Raw genomic sequence first — 10,757 nt, 5'->3', positions numbered from 1 at the left:
AGTTTGTCTATTAAGGGGTTATATACCTTTTTCAAGCTCCAAAAATCGAAAAAATTTTTATGATTTTTTTTTTATATACATACTTTGAACAATTTTTCTGCAAAATTTTGTAGAGATCGGGGCACTAGAACCTAAGATACAGCCGTTCATAGCGCACGGTGTGCATGACTACCTAATGTCACCCTAAAACTTTAAACGCGATTATCTCGGAATCGCATTTTTGAGAAAAGGTCGTTGCGGTGAGCACGATATCTCGGTAACCACTATATCGATCGATTTGAAATTTTGGGGGATTGTTTGTAGATACAATAGCTAGTTCGTGAACGAAGGAATTTTATTTTCGATAAATTTTTCTATTTTTTTGGGGCGAAAAACTAAATTATTAGACTTCGAAAAATCGGTTTTTTTGAAAAAATAATCACTGTAACTGTAAAAAAATTTTTTCGTAAAATCCTTAGTTCACGAACTAGGTAACACTATATACTAACGTAGTTTTTTTTTTTTTTTTTGATTGAGCCGTTTTCTTGTTTTCATGCTCACCGTAAGCCACTAATGAAAAAAGGACTTTTGCGGCAAAGACTATAACTTCCACAATTATCAAAATTTTCACTCGAAATTTTATACGAATTAACTTAAAGACACGTACTTTGATAAAATTTTTATTGAATTTAAATAAAACAATGGTAACATGCTAAAAAAAAAAAAAATAAAAACCCCGTATTTCTCTGGTAAAAAAGGTATATAACCCCTTAAGGGTAAAAGTAACGTGTTTTTGCACTTTTGCTCGTTAACCTTCATGCGCCAATCTGCTAGCCATTTCTCCAAAAGCCTGAGATGAGCTGATAGATTTTGCGTTGCTCTCATGGGGCACTTAGATCGACTTAGAATGGCAGTATCAGCAAATGTTGAAATTATTATAAGGTCGGTTGTCGGAAGGTCTGCTGTGTAGATTATATGCAGCGTTGGTCCAAGCACGCTTCCTTGAGGTACTCCAGCTTCGATTGGATGGTAATCGGAGAGGAAATCTTTACACCGTACTGCGAAACTTCTATGCACAAGATATGACTCCAGTAATTTGTGGGTGTTCTGTGGTAGCAAATTTTGAATATTATAAATCAAGCCGTCTAACCGAACGCGGTAGAAGGCCTGGCCGACATCCAGAAAGACTGCGGAACAGTACTTTCGACTTTCAAATCTATTTCGTATCTCTGAGGTTATTCGGTTTACTTGTTCAATGGTTCCGTGTTTCTCGCGGAAACCAAATTGGTGGCTTGGGATGACATTATGGGACTGTAGGTGTTCCCTTATACGATTCAGAAGAGGCTTTTCAAATATCTTTGATAGGCACGGCAGAAGACTGATTGGCCTGTATGATGAACGCTGGGACTTGTCTTTTCCAGCTTTATGGATCATAGTGATAACAGACTTTTTCCATTGTTGTGGATGTTTTCCATTGTTTCATTATGCTGTTGAACATCGTGGTGAAAAGATTTACTGCACAGCTCGGCAATTCCATAATCATTTTAAGGGAGATTAAATTGTGTTCTGGCGCTTTCTTTTTTCCTGAGCCTCTATCACTCTTGTTACTTCTCTGGAGTGATGTTTGTTGGGAGCACAAAGCTATTTGTTGATGGAAGCGGTTTGAAGACGTGTTCTAGATGTGCAGCAAATACATTCGCCCTCTTTTCGTTGCTGCGAGCCCACTCTCCTGTTTGTGTGTGTAATGGCGATTCTTTTCGATTGGTGGACATATACCCGATTAAGCTTTCCACAGTGGATATCATCTGCTGTTAGGGGGAGATTCTGCAAATAGAATAATTGAGACCGATTATTTTAATCTTCTAGGGCTGTGCGTAGAATCTTCTATCTAGTTGGCTTTTTTAAGCCAACTCCTCCTTCGAGGCAGCCGATCTGTGGGCTTGCCACTTCCTCCGAAGCCTTCTCTTATTGCGTAGCAGTTCGTTGATAAGCCCAGAAGCTCGACTGTTGATCGAATTAGAATTAAAATTACAAGCCGATGTAATAGGTGTGGAGTGTTGAGTCAGGTCAGACCTCTTATTAGGATCTGTTTGCCAATATGTAGGCTTGCCTGGAAGGATAAGGTCAAGGTTACCTCGACCCAACTGGATCCATTGTACCCCCTATCAGAGCTTAGAGCTCACCCATCAACCCGGTTCCTTCGATAAGGTTAAGGAGCTTTATCGGGTCGATGCTTCCAGAGGTCCCAAGTGTAAGGAACCTGGACCCGAGGGTTCTGCTCCTCAGGCTACTTAGTGCTGGGCAATCTGATATTATGTGTAGGGAGGTTTCATCCTCGCTATCACAGAATCTGCATGTTTTTCTGTTTGTAATCCTTATATTAAATAGTTGTCTCCTTAGTTTGCAGTGTCCGGTTAGTAAGCCGGTAACTATCCTAAGTGAACTCTTCCCTAGTAGTATAAGTTTCTTAAACCTCTTCATGTCATAATTGCCGATGAGGGTTTTGGCTTGTCTTTGGCCTGTGGTGTCTTCCCAGCAAGCTTGCCTTATTTGTACCTCTTCTGTTCTTAGGTAATCTTTGACTGTGTGTCTGCCTATGCCACAGTAGGCCGCACCTAGTTTTGCTAGCCTGTCGGCTAGTTCATTCCCGAATATGTCTTTGTGTCCTGGAATCCATCTTAATGACAGCCTGTTGTTGCTGCCCAGAAAGTTCAGCTTTGTTCTTACTTCTCGAACCAGCTTCGAGGTGATTCTATTGCTGCATAGTGCAGTATTTGCCGCTCGACTGTCCGAGAGGATCGCAATGTCATTGTTTGTGTACCCACGCTTCATATTGAACTCTGCACACCGTCCTATGGCGCAAACTTCAGCTTGGAATATGCTGGTGTATTGGCCTAACGATTCATGGTACTTGATTCGTGGTCCTACTACTCCAAGGCCAGTGCCTTGGTGTGTTAAAGACCCGTCCGTATACCATGCTATAGTGTGACTCGCCATGGAGTGTACTTCCTTCATGGTGGTCCATTCTTTCTTGTTGCTCAGATGAGCAGAGAAATTCTTTTCAAAGATGAATTCTACTGTCATTACGTCCCTGGGGTGTGAGCTTAGGGGAAGTTCGACTAGTAGTTTTGCTGCATTCCTAGAACTGAGGATGCGATCACTGCCATTACCACAAGACGTGATTCTTAGTAGGGTCTTCCGCTGTAACTCTACTACGCAGTGTAGCGGAGTGAGTTCCATGAGAACTTCCAGTGCCGCAGTAGGGCAGGTTCTCATTGCTCTTGTCATACATAAGCATGCCAGTCTTTGCAGCCTTTGGAGCTGTTTCTGTGCGGTAACGAGCCTAGCTCGTTTACCCCAGACTACTGACCCATATGTAAGTATTGGCCTCACAATTATAAGGTATAGCCATCTGATAATTTGGGGTGAGGTTCCCCAATATTTCCCTGCAATTATCCGACAGGTGAAGAGAGCCCTAAGGCACTTATCCACTGTCTTTTGCATATGGGTTGCAAACGTTAGTCTCCTGTCGAAGGTAACTGCGAGGTACTTAACTTCCCGGCTTATTGCTACGGGAGTACCCAGTAGCATGATTTGTCTCATCTTCTTTAGTTTGTACTTCTTTGTAAAAGGAACAATGACTGTTTTTGCGGGGTTGAGGTTAAGCCCAACTTCCCTGCACCAATCGAGCGTTATCTTGAGTCCGAGTTGGACAATATCGCAAAGCGTTTCTTCAAATTTCCCCTTGGCTACTATTCCTATGTCATCGGCATAGCCCTGACATTGTATTCCTCTGTCGGCGAGTTTCTTTAGTAGTTCATCTACTAGTAGGCTCCACAATAAAGGAGACAAGACTCCACCTTGCGGACATGGTCGCCATTGCCTGCCTGGAGCTTAACAAGGCTCCAATCCACCTTCTTGTTGTCGCGTCTATATTCCTTCTGGCAAGGGCCGCTAAGACAGCATCATGCGACGCATTGTCAAAGGCTCCCTCTATATCCAGAAAGGCGGAGATTGCAACTTCTTTGTTGTCCACTGCCCCTTCAAGAGTGTGACAAAGTTGGCACAGTGCAGTGTCTGTTGAACGACCTGCCCTGTATCCGTGCTGCGTGGGTTGCAGCGGACAGTCCTTAAGAACTGTGCTCTTAATATGGTAGTGTACCAGCTTTTCTAACGTTTTAAGGCAAAACGAAGTTAAGCTGATAGGTCTGAAGGACTTTGGGTTGGTGATGTCTTTCTTCCCTGCTTTGGGGATGAAGACCACCCTAGCTCTACGCCACGCATTTGGGATGTGTCCAATTGCTAGGCTGCTTAGCATCAGTCTCCTTAAGCGGGTTAGGAGTAAATCCAGTCCCTGCTGCAGGAATGATGGAGAGATACCATCCAGACCAGGTGACTTAAATGGTTGGAAAGTCCCAATTGCCCATTTAAGTCTATCCGGAGAGACTGGAGACTTGGCAATTGCCCAGTCCTCTGCGCTTGGTCTGAGGTGTCTTGGAGTGGACGATGCTTCCGTTGGGTTGGACGTATCTTCCGCCAGGGATGAGCTCCCTGGGAAATGTGTTTTAAAGAGTAAAGCTAGTTTATCCCTGTCGTCGGAAGTGTAGGTGGTGTCACATTTCCTCAGGGCTAGGTTACTTTCTGGTGCAACTTTCGCCATAGCCTTGTGCAATCTTGTCCCTTCATGGGCAGTGCTCTTATTAGGATCTGTTTGCAATATGTAGGCTTACCTGGAAAGATAAGGTCAAGCTTGTTTCTTGGTGTTATTACAGCATGCACAACTGTCTTCTTTTTTTTGGGGTTGGTGAGTCGGGTGCCCCAATGGCTGTGTTTTGCATTGTAATCACCAGCCGCTATAGATCGGGCACCTAATAGGTCAAAGAACTGTACAAATTCATCTTCGAAAATGGAAAGCGTGGAGGGCATGAGCCTTGCCATCAGGATGGTTTGTTTTATAAAATGAATAGCCATTAAGGGGAAAGAAGTTTTTGTTGGTTAGGTAAGTCTCTGATATCAGCATGGCGTCAATGTCATACTGATCTAGGAACTGCAAGAACTCGTATTTGTGTTCTGAAATGCCCCTCGCATTCCACAAACATATTTTTAAGGAAACCATCTAAACCGACTTTTGTTTGATTAATAGCTCCAGAAGAAGATTTTGAGAGCGCGTAAGTTCCTGAAGCGTTGGCTGTATCGCTACCATTGTGTTGACTATAGTTGCCAGCATTGCTTCTACGCCTTTAGGCAATAGTGTATTTACAGCCGTTTGTTGAGCAGTAGTTTCTGGAATCTGGTTCAATATTTGTTGCCGCACTGTATCAGCAGTGGTTTGCTGACTTGTAAGCTTACATACTGAGGCGTTCGTACCGTTGTTGTTACTTAACGCCTGTGCAAAAGAGATTCCCGTGATCGGGGTCGTTCATATATGAATAAATTCAGGATTTCGAGCTGCAGTTATATGTTGGCCTATTCAACTCTTAAACTCTTTATAGACAGGACAACCTCTGTAATTTGCAGTTTGGTTTCCCCCAAAATAACTTCATATTTTTGGCAGAATGGTTGAATTGGCTGCGTAACTTTGTTATACCCTTGCAGAGCAAAGGGTATTATTATTTTAATCAGAAGTTTGCAACGCAGTGGTCTCCTTCACTCAGACCTCAGACCCTATAAATTATATATATTCTTGATCAGAATCACGATCTGAATAAAAAATACGTCTGTACGTCTGTCCGTCTGTCCGCCAGTCGGTTTCTATGTAAACTAGTCTCACAGTTTTAAAGCTTTCTTGGTGAAACTTTCCCAAAAGTTGTGTAGTTATTGCACGCAGTATAAATCGGAACGGGTCGGATTGGCCGACTGTATCGGATAGCTCCAATACGAGAGAATGAAATAAAAAATTCCTTCGCCGTTGATTTTGATCAGATCGACTTGATTTCTTCCAGATGGCGTTTTCTTACTACTATTTAATTTCGAATTAAATTTTATTAAAATCGGACCATTATAGAGTATAGCTGCCATAGGAAAGATCGAAAAATATATACACCAATAAATAATGGAAGAAAAATTATAACGTCGTTGTTTTTAATCCCACGAACATGATTTTCAATATATGGAGTTTTTTAATAACCCTAGAATCGAGAAAAAAAAACTTAATTGAAATCCGGCAACGTCATATAGAAAATAAACTAAATCTATAAAGAAATAACGGTTGTTTTTATCAGACAAGCACGATTTTTTGAATATAGAGTTTTCTAACGACTCTTGAATAACAAATTAAATTTTATCAAAATCGATTAACTATATCATATAACTGCCGTATGAACGGCAAATAGTTTAAATAAATTGATCTATAAATAAATAAAAACTTTTGCATATACATAGCCTCTGTATGAACAAGAGTCGAAAATATGGAAAATCAATAGAAAAATCGTCATAGCTTCGATGTTGATTGGCCTTTATGTATTTGGTTCGTCACAAGTGATGGCTGCAAGGGTAAATAGCTTCCCATAGTCGATAGTCTTGTTCGTTGTCCACTTGTATTTTTGTTTCATTATGTTGCCACTTTTAATGGAATTAAAATAGAAATTGTTTTGATCCTGTGTCCTTTGATGCTTGGCCTGAGGTTTTTGAGCGGTATTATCTTCTTTTGGGTCACTCAGAATAGAAAACCGATTTCTTGTTAGCGCATTATTTGGTACAGTGGCTTCAACTTTCTTCTTGACTTTTGATGCATTTGTTTTTTCGCTGCTTGTGGGCTTAATTTTCTTTTAATTTGCACGTGCCGATCGATTAATGTTTGAATTAACGGTCCGTTAACATTTTTAGTAGTTTTGGGTTGGGTTTGGCTAGCTTGTCAGTAAAGGCTGACGAAACAGAGACTGCAGTTGATGTGGTTGTTCTTCTGCTCTTATGGAGAAGTAAGCGTTGGTTCTAATTGACGAGAGCCGACGTTCGTCTTGTTGTTATAGCTCTTCGTTACAGAACTGGGGCTCTTAAACGTTGGTTTTGATTATGATCAGCTGTATTATTGTTTATTTTAGTAATTTGAACTCTATTTGAGATAATTCCATAGGTAAATTGTACCCATGTGTAACCTTAGCGTCTTTTCGCGAAATGGAATTCGGAAAACACGTCTGTTCTCATTGACAGTGATGTGAAGCTCATTATTTGTGTTTATAAGGTGAATTTTGTAAGCTCTAATCCTGAAAATTTCAAAGTATTCCGGTAAATAGTTTTGGAGTAATGAGTGTATTTTTAAAGACGTCTCCCACGTACTTCAACTAGTAGCCAAAACTTTAAATGTGTTTTTCTCGAAACGATGTCTTCAAAGTCGGTGAGGAAAATTTCTCCGAGACGGCTTGACTGATTGACTTGAAATTTTCACAGGCTCTTCTTAGATATTTTTTCAGGTAATGACGCGGAAATTTTGGCTCCGCCAAAAATTTCGATTTTTTTAGTCATTTCATAGTTTAAATTTTTGTGCCAAAAACGAAGTTTTATGTTTGGGAAGCCGCTTTTGTCTAAAATCAAAATTTTGAAAACTCCCCACGTCATTACCAGTATTTGTCTATTCTTTATGTAATCCTTTTGGTTTTTTGTATTTCTGATAATTTGGATCAGAGATATCTTCCTCACCGCAAAACACCTTTTTTAAGTGGACCCTCAGAAGATCATCTGCAGGATCGACGGAATCCCATGGGTTTTTTTGAAAATGTATTCTGAAACTACAAGAAATGATCTAACTTTTCATATAAAACACGTATATATACAATAAAAAGCCTCTCCAGAAATAAAATACAAAAAAGCTCATTTTTTCGGCCTCGCAACTGGATATAACCTCTTAAGAATGAACAGAAGCAACTTTATTGACCTTATGTTGTAGCTCCTCACTTGAATCGCCCCTGTCATCAGATTGTCGACGTAAATGTCTTTGACAAGGTCTGATCATTAGAAATGTGCTTTTGTTTTCTACAAGCGAGGATTTCAAGACCCTTTAATGACAAGAAAGGTGAGCATGCCGTGCCATAAGTTACCATATAGAGTCTGTAGATCCAAAATGGGGGTTTACTACTAACGTGGCCCTGTGCCACTAGCAACTTCAGAGCAAAATATCAATACAATTATTGAAGGCCAACTTGCGTAAGCGGACGGGACAGACAGTGCAATAATAAGTGCGTGTGCTCAGTTTCAGTTCTTTTCTCAAGTGATCGTTATAATTTCCAATATTTGTTCTTAAGCTAAGCGCTGGCATAATTGCGCGTGTATATGTAAGCATGCAAATCATAGATAACAAAGATAATTGGAGAATGAGCGAATTTCAATATGCAAGGGAGATTCAAGTGAGCGACTATTAAAGAGCGTAATGTTAGCTTAAGAGTAGTACTTCAATTCGAGCGTAACATAAGAGTATTGGTTTAACTATAATCTTATATATAAAAATGAATCGCAAAATGTGTTGGTAAGCGCATCACATGAAAACGGCTTGACCGATTTGGCTGAAAATTGGTAGGGAGATAGCTTAGAACAAGAAGAAGGTTGTAGCATAAGAAAATTATGGGAAAACCTTCTGGAAAAGTCGCTAGCGGCTTAACAGATGTACACAATGTTGTATGTAATTACGCAATCGTTCTTATGGGGTAGGCAGTAGGCATTTGGTTTTAAGTAAAAAGGTTTGCTTTATCAAAGTTTTTATAAAAAAAAGTGTTTTGTTTGTGAGTAGTGAAAAAATAATGCCTGCTATAAGACGAAGCAATTTAGGTAGAAGAACCAGAAATGCTACAAACCAGTCTAATTACCGATCTAATCGTACTGCACAAGAACGTGAATACGTAAATGAACGTGAAAGAATTCGGATATCACAAACGCGTGAAGCGCGAGCGCGACATTCAACTAATAATCGCGCAAGTTTAAATCGAGCTGCTTTCAGTTACGATGTGTCAATTGACTACAGTAACTACCAATGTGTTGTTATTGGTTCTATGAACTACGTTTGCTCAAACTGTAAGGCATTAAAATACAAAAACGAAGCCAAAGGATTGTGTTGCGCAAATGGTAAAGTGAAATTGATACCATTGGATCCACCACCAGAACCATTGTACTCATTGGTTTCAGGAATAGGAACAGAATCTATACACTTTTTGACACATATCCAACAATATAACAATTGTTTTCAAATGTCTTCATTTGGGGCAACAAATGTAGTTCGGGAAAATTTTATGCCAACTTTCAACATTCATCAGGTTGAATCAAACCAAACTTCGATCTGAAGAGTATATTCACCTTCGAGATGCGATTAATACTGATGGAAATGCACAGAATGTCGGTCGGATGACTATTCTTCCATCAACATACATCGGAAGCCCACGGCATATGCACGAATATGCTCAAGATGCCATGTCGTATGTTCGTCATTATGGTACAGCAGATTTGTTCATCACATTTACATGCAATCCGCAATGGATAGAAATCAAGCAGGAGTTATTCCCTGGGCAATCACCCATTGATCGTCATGATATTACAGCCAGAGTCTTTAGACAAAAGTTAAAATCTTTAATGGATTTCATCGTAAAACATAATGTGTTTGGTGAGACACGCTGCTGGATGTATTCTGTGGAGTGGCAGAAACGAGGATTGCCACATGCACACATTTTGATTTGGTTGGTTGAAAAGATAAGGCCAAATGAAGTTGATGCAGTGATATCAGCTGAAATCCCTAATGTACAAGTAGATCCTGGATTGCATGAGGTAGTTATCAAAAACATGATACATCTAGAGAACCCATGTTTCTCACATGGTCAATTGTATGTTGCCTGTTCCCGTGTTGGAAAACCATCAGATTTGTTTATCTATGCGCCAGGTAATCAAACAAAAAACATCGTATACCACAAAGCACTACAATGATAATAATAAAAATTATGATTCACATGATTAACAATAAAGCGATTACATACTTTTAAATCCTTATATATGTTTTATTAAATTATTTTTTATTCACAACGCCCTATTACAGGGTGACGGTTCTGTTTAGGAGATTTTTTTTTAAATACGTAGGCACAAAAACTGCCACATTACAAATCTTTTTGACAGGACGAAGTCTGTCGGGTCAACTAGTTACATATAAATATATATCTAATTAGTAGGACTTCATGAAATGACTTAACAGAGTCGATAAATTTCTAGAGGAAACTGAGGTGATGTCCTACAAAATATCAATTGATCCTTGCAATCATTGGCATAAAAAATAAACTGCTGGTAAAATTTAGAGATACCTGTAGTAAGATCGTATCTGTGAGGGCAAAATAAAATAAGAGTTAGTAAGAGTTGTATGGTTGGGCCAACCATGTACCATCTGTACACACAGATTTGTGATTGAGCTGTTTGACCAAGGCACGCCGTTATGGGATAAAATAGTGTGACTTGCAAGTTTCAACAATCGAAGTTGGCCTGTCTGCAGCAAAGTACCATCAGTGTTTGGAAAGTACTTGAACGGTAGGCACACCTGAAGGCGTCCCGAACTAAGAATTGCCACATAAGGTTTAAAATGCTCTTCACAGACTTTTTTCCACTGTGAGCAGTGGCTCATCTGTGCTAAGATCTTGGCCTTTTCAAAATTGTTTTATATTCCAAGTGGGAAGTTTTGCAGCTTGGGTAAATTTGGACCGAGGGATGTTCTCCCTTCATCCAAGAATCCGAAGAATGCAATCTAATGTGGTTTGAAAAATGATATAAGCGAGTTCTATTCCGACTGGAGGATTCCACCCGTTCGTGTCAACAAAGCT

This window comes from Drosophila ficusphila, unplaced genomic scaffold (genome assembly GCF_018152265.1).
Source record: "Drosophila ficusphila isolate 14025-0441.05 unplaced genomic scaffold, ASM1815226v1 contig_414, whole genome shotgun sequence".
NCBI classification, from domain to species: Eukaryota; Metazoa; Arthropoda; class Insecta; order Diptera; family Drosophilidae; genus Drosophila; species Drosophila ficusphila.
The sequence above is the reverse complement of the archived record's forward strand: the minus strand, read 5'-3'. Positions refer to the sequence as shown.